A 24,915-nucleotide genomic window follows, 5' to 3' on the forward strand; every position below is an offset into this window, starting at 1 on the left:
CACACACACACACACACACATATTTGACAAAACTAGAAACCAATCTGTAGTAAAAATGCTCATTAATGAGATTGTCTTTAAAAAGAAAAAGCCAAAAAAACACCCCAGCAAGCTCTCCCTATGTAGCTGAGCTTGAGATAGTATGGGACTTTCTATGTAAATAAGGCCAGCCATCCACTCACAGTGGCCCTGTTTCTCCTTCCCAAATTCGGGATTACAAGGGAGTCACTGTGCCTGCCTTAAACTGGCCTGTTTTAAAACAGTCAAAGAAACCTAAAGAACGAATGTTTCTCTGCTAGGCAATGGTGGCACACGTAGAGGCAGGCAGATCTCTGTGAGTTCGAGGCCAGCCTGAGCTACAGAGTGAGTTCTAGTGCAGCCAGGGCTACACAGAGAAACCCTGTCTCAACCCCCCCAAACACAAAAAAAAGAGCTCACTGTCACTCCTATTCAAGACCACAGTGGAAGCCCTAAATCAATGCAATAAGCCAGAAAAAGAAACAAGCCACATAGTCAGGAACAAAATATAATTGCTCCTACCCACAGACCATAACCATATACACAGAAAAGACCCAAAAGTCAAAAGACTGAAACTAAACAAAACCAAAAAATATACCACACCAAGAAATGTCCTTACCTACATCATCCCAGGACATCGACACCAACAGACCAGTCAAATTTAGCATAAGCTATTAAAAAGTAAAATACTATTTATAACTGTGCTCCTCAAATTAAATGCTCACATACTGAAAACCACAATAGAAGATAACAGCAACCCAAACAAACCTGAGTATGTGCACAAGCTGAGACACAGTTCAGCTGTCCACTGGACTCAACGTTACAAATTCCACTCCATCCCAGCAGATTTTTGTAGACACAAACAAACAAACAAACAAAATTCTGATGTTTATATAGAAAGGAAAAGTCAAAACTGAAAAAAAACCCAACTTTTTAAGTTTTTAAATTATGTGTGTGTGTCCACAACGCACGTCAAGTCAGAGACAACTCAACTGTGTCTCTTTCCAACACACGGATCCCCAGGATGGAACTCAGAGTGCTAAGAAGTGAGTAGAACCTTCACCCATTCACTGCCCACCAAAAATAATTTCACAGAAGAAAGTTTTAGGGATCAAAGTATGCAACTTTTAAGACTTACTGTAAAATTACAAACACGAGGAGATCCCTGGATCAGTGAATGAGGGACAGACACACAAGCCTATGGGAAACAAAGGCATGTTTGAAAGACAATAGAACACCTTTGTGAAGGGGGACTAAGACAAGAATATTTTTGTTACTTTTACTTTTTTTTTTTTTTTTAAAGACAAGGTATGTAACCCCAACTGGCCACAAACTTGTGACAAGTACTGGGTTACAGGCATACACGATACCACTTAGCACCTCAGAACAGAAAATTGAAGCAAGATGGCAAAACCACACCTCAGCCAGGTGTAGTGACTCACAGCTATAATCCCAGTGCTCCTGCAGCAGAGACACAAGAATCACTCAGAAGGTCATGGGCCAGTGTGCAGCAAAAAGGCAGAAGCAAAGAGGCCATTTCCAGACAGAAGCGGAGAGCAAACTTCTGACTTTCATGAGTGTGCCATGCACACTCACTTACTCCCACCCTCAATTTAAAACAAAGCAACAGAGGCTGGAGGGATGGCTCAGTGGTTGAGAGCACTGGCTGCTCTTCCAGGGGACCCAGGTTCAATTCCCAGCAATGGCATGGCAGCTCACACCTGTGTGTAAGTCCAGTTCCACGGCTTCTGACACCCTCACACAGACACAACATACATGCAAAACATTGATGCACATAAAATAAACCTTAAAAATTTTCTACATGTATTTAAAAAAAAACCCTCGACAGCATTTAAGAAAGCAAACTTCAATTTTAAAATGGTCAAAAGGCACAGACAGGAAACCCTGACTGCACAGTGAAGGGACAGAGACAGGCTCTGACACACTGGCACCACCACTCTGAACCACAGGCTGGGTCTCAGAAAGCTCAACATGAATTTACAACTTAACCATCCATCCACTCCTGCTATTTACCCTAGGTAAATGAGAATTACACATAACATGGCGTACATGTCAATGCTCAGAACAACTCTATTAAGTAACTGAAAAAAGACCTATTCTGCAGTGAGTTAATAAATGGAACTTGCAGATTCATAAAATGGAACTTTACTCTGATAAAAAAATCTATGAACAACGTATATGAACCTTAATCAAAGACAGCAGTTTAAAATGTAGCATACTATGTGACTGTATTTACATGGTATTCAGGAAAAGCAAAAATTATAGAAGAGCTACCAACCAGAGCCATCAGAGGTGACAAAAACGAATCTGGACTGTAGTGGTAGCTGCTGTATCAACATTCGTCATAATTCAGAGAACTAAAGACTAAAGGTATAGTTCAGTGTCAGAGTGCTTGCTTAGTATGTTTGGAATCCAGGGTTTATCACCAGCATTGAAAAAAAATAATTTTAGAAAATAATTCGCACTGGGCGGTGGTGGTGCACACTTTTAATCCCAGCACTCAGGAGGCAGAGACAGACAGATCTCTGTAAGTGTGAGGCCGGCCTGGTCTACAAGAGTGAGTTCCAAGACAAGCTCCAAAAACAAAACAAAACAAACAAACAAGCAAACCAAGCTGCATGGGCTGTTTCTGAGGGGCTTCTGTAATCTATACAATATTTTGTTTTTGTTTTTTTGAGACAGGCCTTGGCTAGCCTAGAACTCTCTATGTAGACCAGGCTGGCTTCAAACTCACAGAGATTCATCTATTTTTGCCTCTCAAGAGCAAGGTGTGCATCACCATCCCTGATCCTATGCAATATTTAAACACTTTGGGGTTTTTGTTTTGACAGAATCTCAGTCTCTATCCAGGCTCACCTAGAACTCAGTATGTATGCTGTGCAAGCTGATCTTGAGCTGGCAATCCTGCCTGCACATAGAGAGTGGTGGATTACAGGTGCTTTAAATGGGATGTTGCTGTGTTTCTTCACTAACCCTAGTGCCACAGGCTGCAATCCTAGCTTCTCAAAAAGCTGAGGAAAGAGGATCATGGTGAGTTTAAAGTCAGCCCAGGAGATTTAATAAGACCCTACCTCACACTTACAAGTCAAGGTACTGTGCTTGACTACCATACAGGAGGACCTTAGGTTTAATTCCCAGGACACCAAAAAAGAAAAAAATAAATGAAAGAGAGAGAGAGAGAACTTACTCTCTTATAGTAACAAAGTCACACTCGTATAAAGAACTCAGAATGACAAGGGAGAATGACTCAATCTGGGTCACAACCCCTTTGGGGGTCACAGATCACGACTTATAACAGTAGCAAGATTACAGTTATGAAGTAGTCACAAAATAACTTTATGGCTGGGGATCAGCACATGAGGAACTTTATTAAGGGTCACAGCGCTAGAAGGTTGAGAACTAGTGGCCTAAAACAAACATTCAAAACTATATGTTTATTAACTGTAAGAATTTTCCAAAAGTTAGTGGGTTAAAAATACAAAAGAGAGGCTGGGAAGATGGACCAGTAAGTAACCAAAGGGCTTGCCACACAAACATGAAGACTGGAGTTCAAATCCCCCAGAAACCACATAAAAGTCAAGTAGGGAGGTGGCATGCCTACAATCCCAGCACTCAAGAGGTAGAATGATTTTCAGGAGAAGTTGGCTCGCTAGGCTTGTCAGAATTAGTGAGCTCCAGGCTCAGGAAAAAGTGGGAAACATTCGAGGAAGACACATGACATCAACTTTGAGCTTACACACCCATGAACACACATATACATACACAAGTACATTATATATACACACAAAAAATATTTTAAATTATACCAGGTATTATTTTCTTCATATATACATATATATATATATATACACAAACATATATATATATATATATATATATACACAAACATATATATATGCCATTGCCTAAAATGTCTTTAATAACCATGGGTTGATTCTTATCAGATATTTTAAAACTAGCCATTCTCAGACTCAACTATACCACATGGGAAGTTTTATGTTTTTTAACGTAAGCTTTTAAACAAACAGACTCATCAAATTTGACTTCAGTGTTACTAAGAATCTTAGTTCACTGCTTGCAACCAGAGTGTGTTCAGACCTTCATACACAAAAACAGCTGAGTCCTCAAAACTTGAACTAGGCAGCAGGAGAACTCCATTAAAAGCTCCCAGGGTACATCATAGGAACACTGCAGCATCCCCAATTACTTAGAGTCTCCCTGGCTCCCACAGTTCATTCGACAGTAAAGTTTAATTTACAGGCCATCTTTGAACCCATATGCACACATTGATAAGAAATGACATTATAAAGACAACAGGAAGAAAACTAAGCATGAGCCAAGTATCATATGACTCAAAATCAATTATTTTGTAAAATGATAATGAGATGGCACTTAGATTTTAAAATTCTTATGAGGGGTTGGGATTCAGCTCAGTGGGAGATGCTCTGGGCTCAGCCCTCAGCTTCAGGGGTTAAAAAATAATAAAATAAAATAAAATCTTTATGGTTATAGACACTACTGAAGCACATACAGGTGAAATGACACATGAAATTATTCCAGCTCTGAGCCTGGAGAGATAGATGGTAAAGCGCTCTGTCATACATGTACATGGTAAAGCAGCCTATGGTTTGAAACCCCAGGAATGGCAGCATGTGTCTAATCATGAGCTCCTCCTGTGAAGGAAACAGAACCCTGGAAGGTCACCAACCAGCTAGACTGGCGTACATAGCAACAAGCAAATGAGACAGTCTTGAACACAGTAGAGAAGGGAGAGCAGACTTTAGGCCGTCCTCTGACATTGTGGCATATTCATGTACCACACATGCACATACACGATGCACATAGACATCAACATAGAGATTGGAAAAAGACAAGAAACTTCCAACTTTGAGCCGGGCAGTGAGAAGTGGTGGCGCATGCCTTTGATCCCAGCACAAGGGAGGCAGAGGCAGGTGGATCTCTGTGAGTTTGAGGCCAGCCTGGAGCGAGTTCCAGGACAGGCTCCAAAGCCACAGAGAACCCTGTCTTGAAAGACCAGAAGAAGAAGGAAGAAGGAAGAAACGCCCAGCTTTGTTTCCCAGCAGTCTTGGTACCACACTGCTGTCAAGTGCCATTGCTGTCTCTAGTTCCCAGCGCGTCAGTGGAAATCAGCAAGTAATAAGATCTGTGCCACGGCAAGCACAGACTGATCAGTGGTAAAGCACACAGGAATCAACTGGTTACAAAACTGCCAGCAAGAATATGCTGTTTACTTAGAGAACGAGGAAACAGACTACCTGGTACTGTGGCACTCTGTGAAATTATGTATTCTCAGGGGGTCACTGAGTGGGCTTCAGAGTTACAAATGGTCCTTTGGTATCTACACCAAGAAACTGCTCAGACTTTCAAAGCAGATTTATGTTTCCAAAGAACACTGCACAAAGACCGCTGAGCACAGGGCAGCCACAGGATATCCAAGGAGTCCCAGGGAGGGCCCAGCAACTGTAGTGCAGCAGAGACCAGCGCCTTGAACTAGACCGATAACTGTGCCATGAACACTTGCACGCAGATCCATGGATGGAAGGGTTCACTGTGTGACTCACTCTGTCACACTACAGCTTCCAAAATGAGATTTTTTTCCCCATTTTTTTTTCATTTTTTCCTCATAAAAATTATTTTGGGGAAGAGGTTGTGGGGCTGAGGGTTGATATGACAGAAAATGAATGGGATTGAAATGTATGATGTGAAAGACACAAACAAAAAAAAAAAAAAAAGAAAGAAAGAAAGAAAGAAATAAAGAAAGAAAATTTAATAAGAAAAAAAGAGAGGCCACTGAAATTTAGTTAACTTTTGTGAAGTTTCCAACCTATGTGCTATATATGTCTAATGTGGCAAAAAAAAAAAAAAAAAAAAAAGACATGGAGTTATCATGTCAACACGCAGAGAGCATGCTGGCACAGCTCTGTAATCCCAGTGCTCTGAAACTAAGGTTTTGAGTTTGAGGCAGCCTGGGCTATATAGCAATACCTTGTCTTAAAAAGGAAAATCCCATTTTAATGAGAAACATTTCATTCCAAAGACAAAGAAAAGTATCCTTTTCTGACAGTATTGCTGGTTCTATACACATTCTATAGTTCTTCCCGTTGGGTCAAAGGGCACCTAGGTGTATGATCATGAGTAGGAAATGAAGGAACACAAATCAAGCAGGGGGTGTTTCTGGCAGGGCACTGAGCGCTGTGCCGCTCAGGGTGTCAGATCTGTGAAGCTCATGCTTTTACCCACTGAGCCATCTCCCTGGTGTTCTTGTTAATATGCAAACACATAATCCCATGCTTTTTTCTATTTTGTTCTTATTTCTTGGTTTGGTTTTGTTTTGTTTTGAAGCAGGATCTCATGGAGCCCAGGTTGTCCTTGATCATCTGAAATTGCTGCCCCAGTCTCCTGATCGCTGGGATTGATTGCAAACATGAGCCACGGATGTTCAGATGCTTTTCTCAGATTCTTGAGTGGTCGGTCAACTTGCATCTACTTCTTGTTATAACAAAATAGGTCTCATTATAAACCCAGGCTGGCCTGGAACTTGCTGTGTAGTCCAGGCTAGCCTCAAGCCTATGATGCTCAGGCGTCAGCATCCCAGACCACCGTGAGCCGACGGATCTGTACAGGGGTTTTGCTGCTGTTGTTTTTGTGCTGCGCTGTTTTCAGCTCTCTGTACTCAGACAGCACAACAGTCTCTTCTTTTCCCTTCCTCTTAGTTGAATCTAAGAGTTCAACTAACGCAGTACACAGTAAAGAACTCAACCTTGGGCCAAAGAGACAGCTCACCACGTGTTAGTACTTGCCACCAAGCCTGGTGTGCTGAATTTCATCCCCAGAAACCATGGTAGAAGGCTCTCTGGAAGAGCAGCAAGCACCTGTTTGTTTCTAGCATCCAGGCAGCAGCTCACAAGTGTCTCTAATTTGAATTCCATGGGATCTAGGACATTCTCCTGGCTTTGGCAGGCACCCACACACATGTGGAAGATACAACACACACACAAATAAAAATAAGTACTTAAAAAAGATTATAACACCTTGAATTGCAGTATGTTCAAGACAGAAAGCTCAACAAATAAAAAAAGAAGAGAATATACAAACTAACAAGTGCTGGGTAGCTGGGACCACGAAGCATTCCCCAAAGAACATAATTCTGAGACACATGGTGACATATGCCTAGGATTACAGTACTGGGAAGGCTAAGGCAGACAAAGATGACAAGTTCAAACTATGCAGCTCAAAAAAACTACGTCTTAGCAAAGTAAGAGTGAAGATAACTTGGATGGGAACAAGAACATAAGAAAAAGAGAGTAAAAATAAGATGAGTTCAACTTGCCTGACACGTCCAAAAAACAAGGTTATCTGTGAATGGCAGCAGAGCTAGCCTCAAGCTCTGCCAGGCAATACTGGATGTCCACATCTGAGGGCCACCAGCGCCATCCACCAGCAGGGAACAGAATGACTCTAACAACAGGAATCACAGGGCAGGAAGACAGCAGTGTCCTGGTCAGCAGAACTGACTAGAAGCACAACAGAAGGCTGAGTAGCTAAACAGTAATTCACCACTGCCCAGGAGAAGAGTTCCAAGGGCACCCACACTAGAGGTGGCCGATGAAGGAGAGAGGCAGGAAGGCCTCACACTTTAGTAACTGCCCGCCCCTCGCCCCTCTGCTTACAAGGCTGGAAAGGGTTCCTATTTAAAGAAGTGACTAACATTCAACAGTAATACACATACACTTCTCTTAGAGAGAAGAGCCTTGGGGGAACAAAATAAAGAGGGGAGGGAAGCAGTCGCTCTCAGGCTCTGAAAACAGAAGGGGAAGAAGCATCTCTCAGAACCACCACCTCACTCTTAGCGTTTGCCATCTTTCCTCCGAGCCCACAAAACAGCAGGAGAATAACAATGAGAAACAAAAACAAAAACATCCACTCCCACACAAAACAAACTAATCTTCCATAACCCAATCCCCACACCAGGGAATAGGTCACATCTGTAACTAAGAAGAATCTCAATTTCCTGCTGTGCTTTTCATACAGGTTTCTCTCCACTTCTCCTAAATTAATGACATCAAAGTAAGAACTACAAAAGCAAAAATTGTCACCAGAAAATTCAGCATAACACAATCTCTATGTCTGAGTCAGCCTAAGAGCAGATAGCTTTTGTTCCACAGCTCCAACATCAAAGTGACAATAAAAACTCCCTGATTTATCGTGTGCATCACATACCGCAGCCTATTCCCACAGGGTGGGTCAAGTAGGACTTAATGTGAACCAAATCTGTCCACTAGGTTGAAGGCAGACACACAGGTTCTAATGACTAGGGGTAAAAGAAACACACACACCCACCCACCTACACAAGCACACACACACACACTACAGACACATACACATACACACACACATACACACTCACACACTACAGACACACACATACACACTCACACACTACAGACACACACACATACACACCAGACATACACACCACACACACTCACTCACACACACACTCACTCACACACACACTCACTCACACACACATCATGCTAACCCCTTCGGCTCCCAACACTGAGGACTGACTCAGGACAACTGTTGCAATGCAGCTGTGACACACAGCAGAGGTGAAGAGACACCTCTTCCTGTGAGCAGTCACAGGAATACGTTTGTCACAAGTCCACAAGCCCCGCAATAAAAGGAAGCTGCTCAAACTGCCACTCACAACAAACAGCACAACCGCAATGTTCTTTTAAAAAATCTTTTATAGGAACTTTGCAAATCTGAAAACAAAAAAGCTAATAAACATAATGCCTCTTGTAGTAATACCTTTGTTTGTCTAGGTTTTCTGAAACGGGGTTCTCCCGGCTTAGCCTTCCCAGTGCTGGGATTACAGGTGTATATTACTATACCTGGGGAGCAACAGTATTTACAGAAAAAGCAAACCCCAATGACATAGACAACACAGTTTTTAAGAAAAGCAGAAAGTTAGGCCATGCAGTAGTGGTGCATGCCTTTGATCCCAGCACTCAGGAGGCAGAGGTAGGAGGATCTCTGTGAGTTCAAGGCCAACCTGGTCTACAGAGTGAGTTCCAGCTCCAGGACAGCCAGGGCTGTTACACAAAGAAACCCAGTCTCTTAAAAAAAAAGAAAAGAAAAGAAAAGAAAAGAAAAGAAAAGAAAAAAAGAAAAGAAACAAACCAACCATCAGGAAAATGGCTTTATGTCACAAGTTCCCAAGCTTGCAGTAAAAGGAAGCTGCTCAAACTGCAGCTCACACAACAGAATCCAATGTTTTAAATTTAAGAAAGTACGTATGATGAAGAAGATACCCTACATTTTGACATCCCCATGGACAGACAGCTGGCTCAGCAAGTACTTGTACTTGCTGCCAAGCCTCATGACCTGAGTTCAATTCCCAGGACCCAGATGTGGAAGAAGAAAAGCAAATTCCGGACAATGACCTCTGACCTCCATCCATGTGCAGATACACTCACATAATACTCTCACACACAAAAAAATTAATGCAATTTTTAAAAGTTATAATACACATATGTGAGACAAATACACATGGTCAGTATTTGTAAGTCTGAGATAAATTCCAGACAACCAAAATTTTATGACTGTTTGGTTTCATGAAAGGGTCTCATCTAGCCCAGGTTAGCCTCAAATTCAAAATCTAGCTAAGGCTGACACTGAACTGCCGATCCTCCTGCCTCCATCTCTGAGTAATGGGGTTATAGTTGTACACTACCATACTCAGCTAAGATAACCTGTGTGGGGTATTTGTACACTGTGTAAAGATGTATTACTGTAATCGACTGGTGTAATAGAAAGCTCACAGGCCAGTAGCTGGCCAGGGGAGTACAGGTGGGACTTTTGGGCAGAGAGAGAACTCTGGAAAGAAAGGTGGCGTTGCCAGCAGATACAGAGGAAGCTGAATGGGCAGTATGGAGATGATGGAACAAGCCACATGGAAGAACATAGATTAAAAAATATGGCTTAATTTAAGTAAGAAGAACTAGTTGGGAACCAGCTTAAGCTAACCCAAGCTTTTATAATTAATAGTAAGTCTCCATGTCATTATTTGCAAACTGGTGGTCCTAGTGATGAAGTACAACTACATTAACCCTCATGATCCATAATCCACCAATAAAAGTACAATGTAGAACAGAAAAAAAAATCTGCTCCTCTTACAATATTATTTTAATTAAGCAAAAGACATAGCACCAAAGAAATCTTGTTCCTAAACTATAGGGCAATACACAAATAGTCCTAAGACTTTAAAAGAAAACTTGGCTGTGTCTCTTCCTAACTTCACAAAGGCTGGTTGTACTCAGACTAAGATGTACTAACATTTTTTTTGTTTTGCTTTGTTTCCAATTCTTAAATTCTTCAGGTACTAAAAGGAAATGCACAGGAAACAACAGCTCCTTCCAAGGTAAAAACTTTGATTTTTACAATGTTCCATTTGATCACTTGGGCGTGGCACAATTCCATCAACTACCTTCACGTCTGTCCCACTCACCACACAGAGGAAACCACAGCTTTCTCATTCTGTAACCTTTAGCTTTCTCACCAGTGACAAGGGGTCAAATGGACCTTATGTGAGTCCTGGTGTTAGTTCCACTCTTGGTCAGAACAAAAGAGGCCCTATTCTGCTCCTGTAGACAGTACACACCTGCCCTTCAGGCACTGCATAAGGTCGGGGCACAGACATACATGCAGCAGAAAACACTCAAACACATACAGTAAAAATGAACATAGAAAAAGAAATGAACTAGACTTCATAAAAATTCAAATCTTTTGTAATCAAAAGGATATTATCAAGTCTCTAAAAACAACCCTCAACAATGGGAGCCTAATGTGTAGCCCAGGTGGCTTAATATTCAGATTATCTTGCAAAACTTGCACTTAATGCACGAACACAAACATGCACAAGTCAACTTCAGTTTTTCATGGCCAATGTGTTGCCAGGCAAGTCCTCTACCATTGAGTCAGTCACATTCCAGCCCTGGGGGGCGGGGAGGGGGAGATGTGGGCGGAGAGATGACTCAGCAGTTAAAAGCACTGGCTGTTCTTCCAGAGGACCTGGGTTCAATTCCCGGCACACACATGGTGGTTCACAGTCATCTGTAATGCCAGTCCCAAAGGAGCTATTGTCTTCTTCTAACCTCTATGGACACTGAAGCCAAACAGTCACACACATTAAAAAAAATAATAATAAAATAAAACATGAACCCTGACATGGTGGTACACATCTATGATCCCAGCACATGGAAAGCTGATTCAAGAAGACCAGGAATTTGAGGCCAGTGTGGGCTATTCCTACGGAGACGCTACATCTCAACCAACCCAACTAATATGCGCAGGAAGGGCACTTATCTGTCAACCCTGCCTTGGTAGGAGACAGCTGAGATCTCAGGTGTCCTCTGACCTCCACGTGCAGATCACAGGCCCAGGTGCACGAGTGCACGCACGCACATGCACACACACACACAAATACCCCCCCAACACTAAATAAGTGTAAAAATAAATATGTGAAATGATAAACGGGACACATTTTTACTATTAATTATGGACTTCAGAACATAAGAAAAGCAAACTTTAAACAGTCCTCCAAAGGGTATAAGTAAATGAACAAGCACATTAAAAACAAACAAAAGCACTCTACATCACTAGTCATGAAGGCAATATAAAACAGACATCACAGTGAGGTGCTGGACTCCAGTGCAGGCCTGTAATCCCAGCACTCAGAAGGAACGTGCAACAGAGACCAAATTTAAACAGTCTGGACTACAGAACAAGCTCCAGACTACCCTGGAATCCAAAGAAAAAGCTTATTTCAAAATCCCAAAGGCAAACGATGTACTTCAATAATAGAGTACCTGCCGACCATATGAAAGGCCACACACAGGTTTGTGATCAACTGATTCAAGTAGCGCTTTACCATCAACAGGACCAAACTAAAAACATGACAGTGAGGAATAAGCACAGGGTTAGCTTAGCAATCCTTCTCTCAGCTTTGGGATGCTGGGGTCACAGGCATGCATCAACAAACCACCTCCAGCTTTCCATTTAGGTACAGCAAGTAATTCTAATTGTCTGGGCCCAACTACTCAGAACAGGTGGAGCCTGGTCAAAGCCAGCCTGGGCAATTGTGCTGGCTAGTTTTATGTCAACTTGACACAAGCTAGAGTCATCCAAGATGAGGGAACCTCACTTGAGAAAATGTCTCCAGAAGTTTAGGCTCATGCAATCCCTGAGCTGGTGGTCCTGGGTACTATAAGCAGGCTGGGCAAGCCGTGGGGAGCAAGCAGCACCCTATAGCCTCTGCATCAGTCCCTGCCTGCAAGGTCCCCGCCTGGTTTGAGTTCCTGCCTTGGCTTCCCTCAATGTAAGCCATACCCCTTCCTCCACAAGTTGCTTTTGGTCATGGTGTTTCATCATAGGAACAACAACCCTGACTAAGACAGCAATTCACTATGTTCAACCCCCATTCCTGAAAGCTGTTTTTCAAGAAAGGAAATCAACAAGAGACTGCACAAGAAATAACCCTTTATAAATATTTTTTCTTTTCTTTTAAGAGCGTTGTTGCTCTGCTGCTATTTTCAATGCCAAGGACCAGAGTTAGGTTCTCTTACCAGTTAAGTGAAGGCGCTATCACTGAGTTTTAGCTGCAGTCCTAGAAAAGCGTTGTTCCTGAGGACTGAACCTAACATCTTTCCCATGCTAGGCAAGCCCTCCATCACCCACCCTAACCCTAGCCCCTGTAGGCAGGCACTCACAGGACAGGTGGACCCTCAACATAGGTCCTGCCCTGCCTCCTCAGCAGCTGGGATTGCAAGTATGAACCACCACATTTGGCTACCTGTAGTAAAAAGCTTTTTTAAAAAACTCAGTTGAACTTGCTTGATAGTCTCCTTGAACTTAAATTTCCTCATCTATTAAATGTGTACAATACCACTTCCAACCATACAGGACTGCATGAGATTAAGTGAGAACGGCAGTATGATGCTTAGCTTGCTGCGTAGAGCACAGAAACTGCTTCATACATGTTGACTGTTATTACCGAAGAAACGCTCAGTCCCCACGAGTCCAGTGCCGGAATGGCATCTCATTTAAGAAACAAGTTTAACCTCGAAAAAACAAAACAAAACAAACACCAAAAGTCAAAGCAACGTGAAGTACTGACACCCTGAGACCTCACAGGCAATTAAGAGATCGGGTTCAAGGCCCACAGGGCCCCTTTGGCTCGTCGCCTCTTCCCAGTCTTTTGCTTGCATTTCTTATAACCTGGACGGTTGTCCTAACTCTGCGAGTCAGCTGGACCTAAGCACAGTGTCTCAGTCCTCTCCACTCTGTGACAGCTGTTATGTGAGACTTAGTCAACATAGGGCACGGGCCCACTGTACAAGATGACATTCCCACGTCATCACCCAAGACTTGTACTCTTCCTCACAGACTAACAGCTCAATGGCATCTTTGTCTCCCTCAAGACTTCTTCACCTCAGAAAAAAAAAAACCACTGTCTGCTCAAGACAGCTACAACCTACACACCTTCTTCCGCCATGGAGCCTTCCTTTCATGCTCCCCCCACCAAGAAACGTTACTTCAGACCCGTATTAGCAACTCCACATGAATGATCAGCCATGGAAGCTAGAAAAGAGCCCACGAAAAGACTGAAGTGTTAACCTGAGAAATTACTAACTTTTAAAATAATCATCAAATTTACCTGAAGGAGAAACTAATCTTTTCAGCATCAAGAGACGTGTGGTCCTGTGTTGGTGATTTGCAGAACATCAGTCCCTGGCCATGCTAAGAAATCACAAAAAAAAAAAAAAAAAAAAAAAAAAAAAAAAATCCTTCATCCTTTGACCCAAAATACTTCATTCATTCCAATAATAACTTTAAAAAAACAGGTGGGCTGGGCAATGGTGGCGCACACCTTTGATCCCAGCACTCAGGAGGGAGGCAGAGGCAGGCTGACCTCTGTGAGTTCGAGGCCAGCCTGGTCTACAGAGTGAGTGCCAGGACAAGCTCCAAAGACACAGAGAAACCCTGTCTCAAAAAATCAAAAGAAAAAGAAAAGTAAAGGTGGGAGGGAAGTGGAAGGTGGGGTGGGGAGGGGAGGGGAAGGGACTGTGGCTGGAATGTAAAATGAAATAAATCAAAAATAAACAGGAGTCGGGTGGGGGGAGAGTGGCTCAGCATGAGCACAAGCCTGTAATCCCAGAAAGACCCTCTCTCAAACCTATCTCAAAACGCACCTGACCTTTAAGATAACGTACAATGCTTACAGCTTTACTGATGAAGAATAAATTAATACAATCATTTTGGAAAACTGACGATACTTAACTAATGCTAAATATGCAGATAGCCTATAACCTAGCAACACTCCCAACTATATAACATTGGAGGTGACTCAGTCTCACAAAACAAAAATGTTGTAGAACATGTACAAGAATATTCCTAGTAATATTATTCATAATAATCAAACTAGAAACTAGAGTATGGTATGGATAGACAATTATTATAAAGCAATGATAAAGAAAACACCATTGCTATATGCAGCTATATTCATTAATCTCAAAGACAATGCTGAACAACAACAAAAGGTACAAAACAGGATGCATGGTTATATTAATATGAAATTTAAAGCAGGTAATACTATGCCAGGCAGTGGCGCACACCTTTAATCCCAGTACTTAGAAGGCAGAGGCAGTCGGATCTCTGTGAGTTCAAAGCCAGCCTGGTCTACAGAGTGAGTTCCAGAACAGCCAAGGCAGTTACAGAGAAACCCTGTCTGGGGGGGGGGGGAGGCCAAAAATACTAGAAGTCAATAGTGATTCCCTTTGGAAGCCATTTATGCAAGAAATTACCATTTCTCTTTTTCCTTTTTGTCTCTGTTGCTATAATTGTTCCTTTTTGCAACATGTATACATCAGGCTAGCCTCAAATTCATGTTCCCCTTATCTCTCTGCCTTGTAAATGTTGGGATTATAGGCATGCCCCTTCGTGTCCAAAAGTCTGTCTAGAGCATTCCTGTGATGTTCAGTAGCTCCATTTCCAAAGAAAACTGTCTCAACAACACCCATGACGGAGTGAAAGCAGTGACTGTCTATCCAGTCTCTCCAGCCTACACACGGATGTACTGTGTTCAGTGCTGCTGTAGGAGGCCACGCCAACCATTGCCTACTCTGCGCAGTAGGTCCTCTATGCCTCCCTGACCAAGCCAGCGAACCTCAGCATTTCCCACTGGCCTCGTCACCATCAAATATAAACATGCTACAATCTATGCAGGCAATACCTGGCAATATACATACATAACTCATTAAAATCAGTCAGTGGTTTGTTTGTTTGTTTTATTTACTGGCCAGAAAATATTTGTACACTGCTTACCAAGGTGCTTTTGTGATCTCACCCCTGACTAACACTTTTTTTCTTGTCATTAACTTTTGAACCATCAATTCAGAAATAAATTATGTGCCATCAACTTTAAAACTATGCTTTTATGCCAAGTATGGTGGCACACACCTTTAATCCCAGCACCTGAGAGGCAGAGGCAGTCAGATCTCTGATTTTCACTCACCTTAATATCTCTGAATATACAACACATCCTCTATCCAGAACAATATTTTCCTAACCCTAACTCCTGGGGAAAAGATGAGGTCTCAGGAGACCTAAGAGGTCAAAGCAGTTTCATAGCAACACTAAGATCTTATCCGCACCCATCTGTCTTGGTGGTATAGGGGACTGAACCCAAGGCCTGAGCATGCTACAAAAGCTCTTTACCACTTACGTATACTGTTTTAGATGTTTGTTTTATGCATGAGTGTATATGTACTGTGTGTGTCAGGGAGAGTAACAAATGTTCTTAATTGCTGAACCATGTCTCCACACCCTACTGAAACTTCACCAGCCCTCTTCCTATTTTTGAGTTTGACACAAGCTCTTAGCAAGTTGTCCAGGCTGGCCCTGACCTTGCCACCCTCCCACTTCACCCTTCCCAGTCACTGGGGTTCCCGACCTTTGTTTGCCTTTTTTACACAGACATAGGACTGCATTCACAGGGGTCAAGGTAGGAACATTAATCAAAACGTCACAGTAGAGCTGGGGAAGAAGTTAGAGGTAACCCATATGCTAACACTGCAGACAAAACAACCGTGGCTGCACATCCCTATAATCTAAGCATCGGCGTTGAAGCAGGAGGATAATTATCTCAAGGCTAGCCTCAGCTACATAAGACGACCAATAACAAAGGAATGGAGGCTGGGGTGTGGCTCAGTTGGCAGAGGGCTTCTACAGCACTCACACAGCCTGGTGTGGTGACACATGTTTCCAATTCCAGCACTGGGATGCAGAGGCAGAAGCCCAAGGTAATCCTCAGCTATATAATAAATTCAAAGCCAGCCTCGGCCAAATGAGACCTTGGCTTAAAAAAAATTATTAGCCATATGTCCATTCCTCTAATCTTTCAATTAAAAAAATAAACAAAACTAGACTGTCTCTGTGGTGATATTTTGTTTATGACCTAACAAATGAAGCTTGCCTGAAGATCAGAGTGCAAAGCTAGCCACACTAGTTAGCCATAGAGGCCAGAGAGTGGCGGCTCACCCCTTTAATCCCAGCATCGGGAGACAGAGGCAGATGATCTCTATAAATTCAAGGCCACTCTAGACTACACAAGACTGAACAAGTCTAAAAGAGAAACAGCTCACACCTTTGATGCCAGCACTAGGGAGGCGGGAGACAGGAGTGAGGACTATAGCAGGAGAAGACAGGCGCTCAGGGCAGCCTGAGGAGTCAGACACAGACGCAGTCTAGGCAGTCAGGCTGAGGACAGGGTTGTCCCTTGGTCTGAGCATTGGTAGAGGTGAGAACTCTCTAGTGGCTGGTCACTTTCCTTCTCTGATCTTCCAGCATTAACCTCTATCTCTGACTCAAGAGTTTTTATTATTGAGAATCTGTGCTCAATGTCCCACTAAGAAATAAAAACTAAAACAGAGATTGGGATGTATTTCAGGGGTACAGGACTTGAGAGCATATGGAAAGCTCTCAGTTCAAATCCTAGCACAACACATAATAAAAATAGAGAATGCCCATAGTGAAACAGTAAAAATTAATAATCTTATAGACACGTCTCAATATCCTCTAACTCCTATAGGTAACCAAAACCTCAATGTGCTCCAATCCTTCCTATGAAGTAGCGTTCCTGCATATACTCTGTCATCTATACTTTGTGGGGTGGAGACTTAGGGTCTTGCTATACAACCCTGATGGGCTTCTGGGGCGCTGCTTCCTATGAGATCAAGATGTAGGTCCTCCTGCCCTCTCAGATCCTCCTCCACACCATGTCTGCCTGCACGCTGCCATGGCCTGCCATGGGTCTAAATAATGAAATGTGAGCCACCCCAATTAAATGTTCTCCTTCATAAGCATTGCTGTGGTCATGGTGTCTCTTCACAGCAATAGAAACCCTGACTAAGGCAGCTTCACATTCTCCTAAATGGTCAGTCTTGTAAATACTCGGGCTACACACATCTTTCAGTCATTTCGTATTATATCTAATTGTCTGTAGATAGTTGTTATACTGTACTGATTACAAGATAATAAGGGGAAATGTCTCTACATGGTTGGTACAGCCGCAGTTGTTTTTCTGATTTTTTTTTTTTTTTCTCTTTGATCAGCCTGAAACTCTATACGTAGACCAGGCTGGCAAACTCACAGAGATCCCCACCTGCCTCTGCCTCTGCCTCCCAGTGCTGAGACTACAGGTGTGTTCTACCATGCCCGGCCTCTTCTGAATATGTTTAACTGTTTAAATGTATTTGGCTGAATCCACAAATGTGGAACTCATAGTTAAGGAAGGTTGACTATAATTTCTTCCTTCAGTCCATGTGTTGTCTCTCCTCCCTCACCCCTACCCCCACCCCCATTGCTTGAGACATGGCCCACTCTATAGCCCAAGCTGGCCTGGAACTTACAGCAATTCCGCAGCCTCAGCCTCTCAAGGGCTGGGATTACAGACATAAACCAGCAAATCACATCAAACATGTTCATGCCTTTAAGAAAAAAAAAAAGTTTTCTTTATTTAATGTAGAAGTGTTCTGTTTGTGTTCATGGGTTGTGAGTGTGCATGCCTGGTGCTTACAGAAATCAGAAGAGGTTGTTAGATGCTGTGGAAGTGGAGTTATGGACAGTTGTGAAATCCCATGTGGGTCCTGGGAATGAAATCCAGACCTTCTGCAAGAACAAATGCTTTGTTGTTGTTGTTTTAATTGTTTTTGTTTTGTTTTGTTGGTTTTTCAAGACAGGGTTTCTCTGTGTAGCCCTGACTGTCCTAGAACTTACTCTGTAGACTGGGCTGATGTAGAACTCACTGAGATCCTCCTGCCTCAGCCTCCCGAGTCCTGGGATTACAGGTGTACACCACCAGAGCTGCCACCACACCACTACCTGGCTAGAGCAAGTGCTCTTAACCCCTGACCTATCTCTCCAGCTCACATTCATGTCTCTTTAATATTCTTCTTGGCAGAATAGTAAATATAAAACACTCCTGCTACAGACACACACACACACACACACACACACACACACACACACACACTTACTTCCACTGGGTCAAACATTTGGAAGGTCTGTATCATTCAATGAACCAATACTTGTCAATCTGGGCCTGCTGTGGTAGCACATACCTGTAATCCCAGCACTTGGGAGGCAGAGGCAGGTGGATCTCTGTAAGTCTGAAGCCAGCCTGATATATATAATGAATTCCAGGTCAGACAAGGATATACAGTGAGACTTTGTCTCCAAAAATAAAGTTGTCAGCTGACCAATTCATAAAACTTCCAAATCATTCATGGGTAGAGAGCTAGTCAGTCCACAAGGTAGACAGCTACAGACCCTAGACTGAAGCCAAGCTGTGTACCTACAGAGTACATCCCCAGACACACAAATAAAAGTTAGTGTCAGCAGGACAAAACTCCATTCATGTTTTCAGACTCAACAATGAATCCTCAGGCACTTGCCCATAGCCCAGCTCCAGAGGCCAAAGGAGGAAGATCTTGAGTGTGAGCTATACAGTGAGTCTAAGGCTAGCATGAACCAAACAGCATAGCCTTGTAAAAGGGCAGGGGGTGGGGGGATGGAAGCCAGAAGAGATGTTTATCCATTTATATCATACTGGGTACAGTATCAAAGAAGAATATCATAACTAATGACATGTCTTTGGGGCTGGATTCCAACAGTCTTCTGTTATGTTATGTATTACAGATTTGCAAAGATGTAAAGCAAGGTTAGGAACACAGCTCTGGTGTAGAGTGCCTTCACAGTGCATGTTAGTCCCTCAGTCTGATTTTTAGCACAAAAGAAAATATTAAAATACATAAAATGATGCCTGCCTTTCTCAGTGAATTGTTTTGAAAGCTGTTTTTTTTTTGTTGTTGTTGTTGTTGTTGTTGTTAAAAAAAGGTGTAGGAACTGGAGAGGCGTCTCAGTAGGTACCACACAAACACGAGGCTGTGAGCTCAGACCCCAACGCTTACAGTAACAATAACGTGGGCACAGCCACACATTTGTAGCTTCCTACTGGAGTCAGACATTCAGAGACAGGCAAACACAGAGCAGTTGCTGGCCTTTCAGCTGAAACCACAAGCTCCAGTACCTACACACATGTTCATGAGCACATACAGACACATAACTAAAATAAATCTAAAAAAAGGTAGGGGCTGGAGAGATGGTTCGGTGGTCAAGACCCCTGGCTGCTCTTCCACAGGTCCTGAGTTCAATTCTCAGCAGAGAACTGATACATAAAATACAAATAATTTTTTAAAAAGCAAAATAGAGAACACTCCATGTTCATCTCTGGCCTCCTCTAGATGTTCATATACAGATACACACATCTTTATGCATACAAGTACACACGAAGATACAGATATCATCAATATATAAAAAGTGTATTGTTGGGGGCTGGAGAGATGGCTCAGAGGTTAAGAGCACTGGCCACTCTTCCACAGGTCCTGAGTTCAATTCCCAGCAACCACATGGTGACTCACAATCACCTGTAAAGATATCTGATGCCCTCTTCTGGCCTGAGGGCATACATGCAGACAGAATACTGTGTACATGATAAATAAATAATCTTTTAAAAAAAAAGTGTATTGTTGTTACATTTGATGAATATTTAAATTGTTTTCTTAGTTTTAATCCCTAATAAAGTTCAATACTGACAAATATAATGCACATAAGCCAAAGTTAATTACTGTCCATTATAGGTTTTTGGATTTATTTGTTTCTATTTGTACACATATGTTTTGTCTTCATATGTGTCTGTACACCATACCCATGCAGGGGCCAGAAGAGGAGTCACACTCCCTGGAACTGGAGTTAAACTATGAGCAACCATGTGGGTGCTGGGGATCACACCCAGGTCTCCTGTAACAGAAGGCAGTTTGCAAGTCTGTGTGCCTGTGTGAGGTGTCAAGTCACCTGGAACTGGACTTACAGACAGGTGTGAGCTGCCACGTGGGTGCTGGGAATTGAACCTGGGTCCCCTGGAAGAGCAGCCAGTGCTCTCAACCACTGAGCCACCTCTCCAGCCCCATAATAAGTCTTAGAAGAGTTAAATGAGGCCTTATTTTTTATTTCAGGACATCAGTAACACATTGTATTTATGTTAATGTTCTCCTCAGTTTATGATGGTTTCTTGCACTTTCAAACCCTCACAATTTCTTACTATGCAGTAACAGCATTACTTCTCCTACTACCAAATGATGGACCAAACATAGATTACAAGTAAAACTGCATTCTACTTTAAATTACATTCAAGTTAAGTTGTTTGCGCAAAATGCTCACTCCTCGTAGTTGCTTTTCTTGCGCTGACGCTGCACACATGCACACAGATCTTCACATTTCATGGACAGCTTCGTGCACACAGATAAATTTCTGCTTGCTCAAACTATCTGTGAACCCTAGTCTGAACTCAGAAAACAATGCAAACATAAGCTTGAAGTGTGATGCTCACCTGGTCTCTAGCGCATCCATCCAGGTGAAGGATCAGAACTGTATCAAGAATGACTGACTTTGAGAGACACTGAGGAAGGCAGCCTCTGGCCGGTCACCTGAGAAGGAGAGAGAGAATCTTTCACCACACTGAGAACAGACCCTAAGAAGCTTTCAGCAACATGACAGTGAGATGAAATTCTCAGAACACTTCTGAGTTTTTACCGGTCTCTGTGTCTTAATTAAGTGATGTGGGTGACAGTACAGAAATCAGTTTGAAGCCACCTATATCCTTCCTTACTCTGAAAAGCTGAGCACTGTATATTAACTATAAAATCCCCAGAGGTTTCAAGTCTACAAAAGCTCTATATAGTTCTAAATTTAGCCAAGCAATAGAAATAGTTGGAAGATGTACAATTCATTTTAATATCTGTGTTTTTATGTTGCCAGGCAGCTAATTTCTTAAGTAAGGTTAGAGCAGCCAACCACATAAAAGGGCAGAGATACATGAGCCATATAATCAACTGACAGGTTAGTAGTTGTGTTAACTAAAATACTGAGCCAGGTGGTGTGGCTCACACCCCAGACCCCAGCACTAGGGAGACTGAGGCCAACATAGGCTACATCAGACCCTCCCTCAAAAGAAACATGAAAAGGGCTAGAGAGATGCCTCAGATGTTAGGAGCTGCTATTCCAGAGGACCCAGGTTTGATTCCCAGAATCCACATGGTAGCTTATTACCATCTGTAACTTTAGTTTCAGAGATCTGATATTCTCTTCTGTCCACCATAGACACCAGGCATTCAAGTGGTCCACAGACATACATGTAGGTGAAACGTCCATACACATAAAATAAAAAAAATTTAAAAAGTGGTATCTGTGATTTCAAGAAAGCATCACCTTACCCGCCTCCCAAAAGAATGTTCTGCATTTTTTCCATAGAGGATTTTAGAATAATTGAGCAAAACTACCACCATCACCCAGCTGACCTGTCATTTCTTACAGAATTATGAAAGGAGTACATTCTGGGGCTTGTAGAACACTTGTGATTTCAGGGTACCAGATCCCAATTCTAAGGCTAATCCTACTTTGGACTTTCTGGGACATTAGACCTCATAAGGAGCCAGGCCCCTTGTAGTTCCTCACGCCTTTAATCCCAGCATGCAAAAGGCAGAGGCAGGTGGATCTCTGTGAGTTTGAGGCCAGCCTGGTCTACAAAGAGAGTTCCAGGACAATCAGAGCTTTTTATATAGGGAGACCCTGTCATCATCATCATCATAATTTTAAAGGCTAGCAAGCTAACTCTGTGGATAACGTGATCAAGTCCCAGTGAAATGGCTCAGCAAGTAGAATTTACTGCCAAGCCTGATAATCTAAATCTAATCCCTAGACACAGAATGGTGGAGGAGAGAATCAACTCCCCAGTATGAACACAAACACACACAGGTACACACACACACACCTCTCTCCCTCTCTCTCCCTCCCTCTTCTTCCCTCCTTCTCCCTCTGTCTCCCTCTCTCTCCTTCTCCCTCTCCCTTTCTCTCCCTCTCCGCCCCCCTCTCCCTAAGGGCAACCCTCTCACTTCCTGTGAAATCATTTAGTTTGGACACTCCACTGTTTAGGTACATCTGGGAACATACATAGCTCTGCAATTCATCCTCCTTCCCCCACCAAAAACAAAATCAGTTGATCAAATGAAAACAGTAAGAACAGATGGACAGCTAACAATAAGAGATGGTCTCCCAGCCGGGTGTTGGCGGCGCACATCTTTAATCCCAGCACTCAGGAGGCAGAGGCAGGAGGATCTCTGTGAGTGTGAGGCCAGCCTGGTCTACAGAGACAGTGCCAGGACAGGCTCCAAAGCCACAGAGAAGCAAAAAGAAAAAGGAAAAGAAAAAAGAAAAGGAGATCTCCCCATGAATGAACTATTCTCCACTGAGGAATCAGGTTCTTTCAGAAGCGAATGCCCCAGGCCTGGGCAAGGGAAATACAAGCCAATTTCCAGCTTATACAGCTACATGGTACCATTCACAGGAAGAGCTTCTCAGGAGTAAAAACCCATTTCCATGAGAGGATTAATTGTTTATCTTTGGGGGTAGAAGTTTAATATAGGGTTTCTCTGTGTAGCCCTGGCTGTCCTGGAACTCACTCCACAGACCAGGATGGCCTTGAATTCACAGAGATCCACCTGCCTGTCTCCCAATCACCGGTATTAAAGGTGAGTCACAGCCAGTCCAAACTTATCTTTTTAACACAAATACTGGTATGACATTAAGGCTCATTTGAGCTTGGGGGGGGGAGGTTTTTTTTTTTTTTTTTAAAACATCTGGTGTTGGGGGGGGCAGAACGACAATTCCATAAAGTCAGCTTTCTTTATCACCTTTAGGTGGACTCCAGGAATCAAACTCAGGTTCCCAAACTTGAATAACAACAGAAGTGCCTGTACCTGTTAGGCCAACTCGCTTGCCTTAATCAAGCTTTTAAACAAACACAAAGGAGCTTCGAAGATTATGAAATACAGGTTTTGGCTATTACTGACAAATAAATTCCATGTCTGGGGATACAACTCAGTTGACACAGTGCTTGCCTAGCATGCTAGAACCCTGGGTTCAAGGCCCAGAACCACATAAACAAGCTCAGTACTTGAGAAGTCAATGCAGGATGACCACAAGCTGAACGAAGGTCATCCATCCTTGAGGTCAGTTTGGGCTACATGATAAGCTGTCTCAAAAATAATAACAATGAGGACCAGCAGGATGACTAAGGTAAATTTATGTGACAGTCTAAGCTGAATTCCCAGAACCACATAAAGGAGGCTGGATAACCCACTCTCCGTTACTCTCGACCTCTATACACAACCACGGCATGTATACATTCCCACAAACACACCCCATACACATGCCTCACACACATAATCAAGTACTAAACTGTGGCAAAAACTGTATTATGACATGGAACCGAAAGTGCACCACAAAACCAGTTAATGAAGACAAACCAACTTAATTCTATGTATTATATCAGAGCTAGCCAGATGTGGCAGCACACAGCCCTGGAATCCCAGCACCCGGGAAGCTGTGGCACAAGGGTCAAGGCTAGCCAGGGCTACACAGAGAGAACGTCTCCAAGCAAACTAATCAGGACGACATTCTTACTTCCACAGTTACAGATTTGTCTGACTTTCTTTAAGTGTAGGAGAAAATATGTCAAGGGAACTCAAAACAAAGGCCAGATTAAGAACATTTTTGTATCTGGTTATAAAATAAAAGTGACATAGGACTGGAGAGATGGCTCAGTGGTTAGGAGCACTGACTGCTCTTCCAGAGGTCCAGGGTTCAAGCCTCAGCATCCATACAGCAGCTAACAACTGTAACTACAAGATGTGACACCCTCACACAGACATACATGCAGGTAAAATGCCAATAAACATAAAATTATTGTTAAAGTGTGCGGTTATAAAAATAAATTAAAAGACACATAAGAGAGGATGGACAGAGTGCCTTCAATGGAGAGACGGGGCGACCGGGAAAGTGCTATATGCTGCTAAAACAGCAGCCAGACTAGACCATCAGGTGAAACATTTCCTACAGAGCGTGACATGGGTACAGCTCAAGGAAAACACTCAGGCCACGGGATATGAAGGTCTAAAATCAGTGCACCAACTGGACTCATGCACACGTCTTGAAGCCATGAGTCTGGTTGTGTTCCCTGCTTCTAAGGTGGTAACACATCCCATGGAAGGACGAAGCTCTCCTTTCTCTATCTTGGGTCTTTGAGACAGGGACTCAACAATGCACCCAGGACAGCTTCAGCCTTGCTCCATCTTCCTGCTCTGCCTTCCGAGCGCTACAGGAGCAGATATGCGCGGC

At 42.9% G+C, this 24,915-nt stretch overlaps 1 protein-coding gene across 9 annotated transcripts in view; it reads right to left on the reverse strand.

Annotated features, from left to right (window-relative positions):
• The window catches only part of R3hdm2 (R3H domain containing 2), an 88,568-nt gene extending 67,419 nt beyond the window's left edge, over positions 1–21,149 (reverse strand). For 8 of the 9 annotated variants that reach the window (XM_051176114.1, XM_051176110.1, XM_051176113.1 and 5 more), the window contains exon 1: positions 21,071–21,149. The gene's annotated coding sequence lies outside the window, so the exon portion shown is untranslated. The remainder of the gene's footprint in view (positions 1–21,070) is intronic. The other variant, XM_051176106.1, reaches the window with a different exon arrangement.
• Positions 21,150–24,915: the final 3,766 nt, after the last annotated feature.

The sequence above is a fragment of the Phodopus roborovskii genome, unplaced genomic scaffold, assembly GCF_943737965.1.
Source record: "Phodopus roborovskii unplaced genomic scaffold, PHOROB, whole genome shotgun sequence".
NCBI lineage: Eukaryota > Metazoa > Chordata > Mammalia > Rodentia > Cricetidae > Phodopus > Phodopus roborovskii.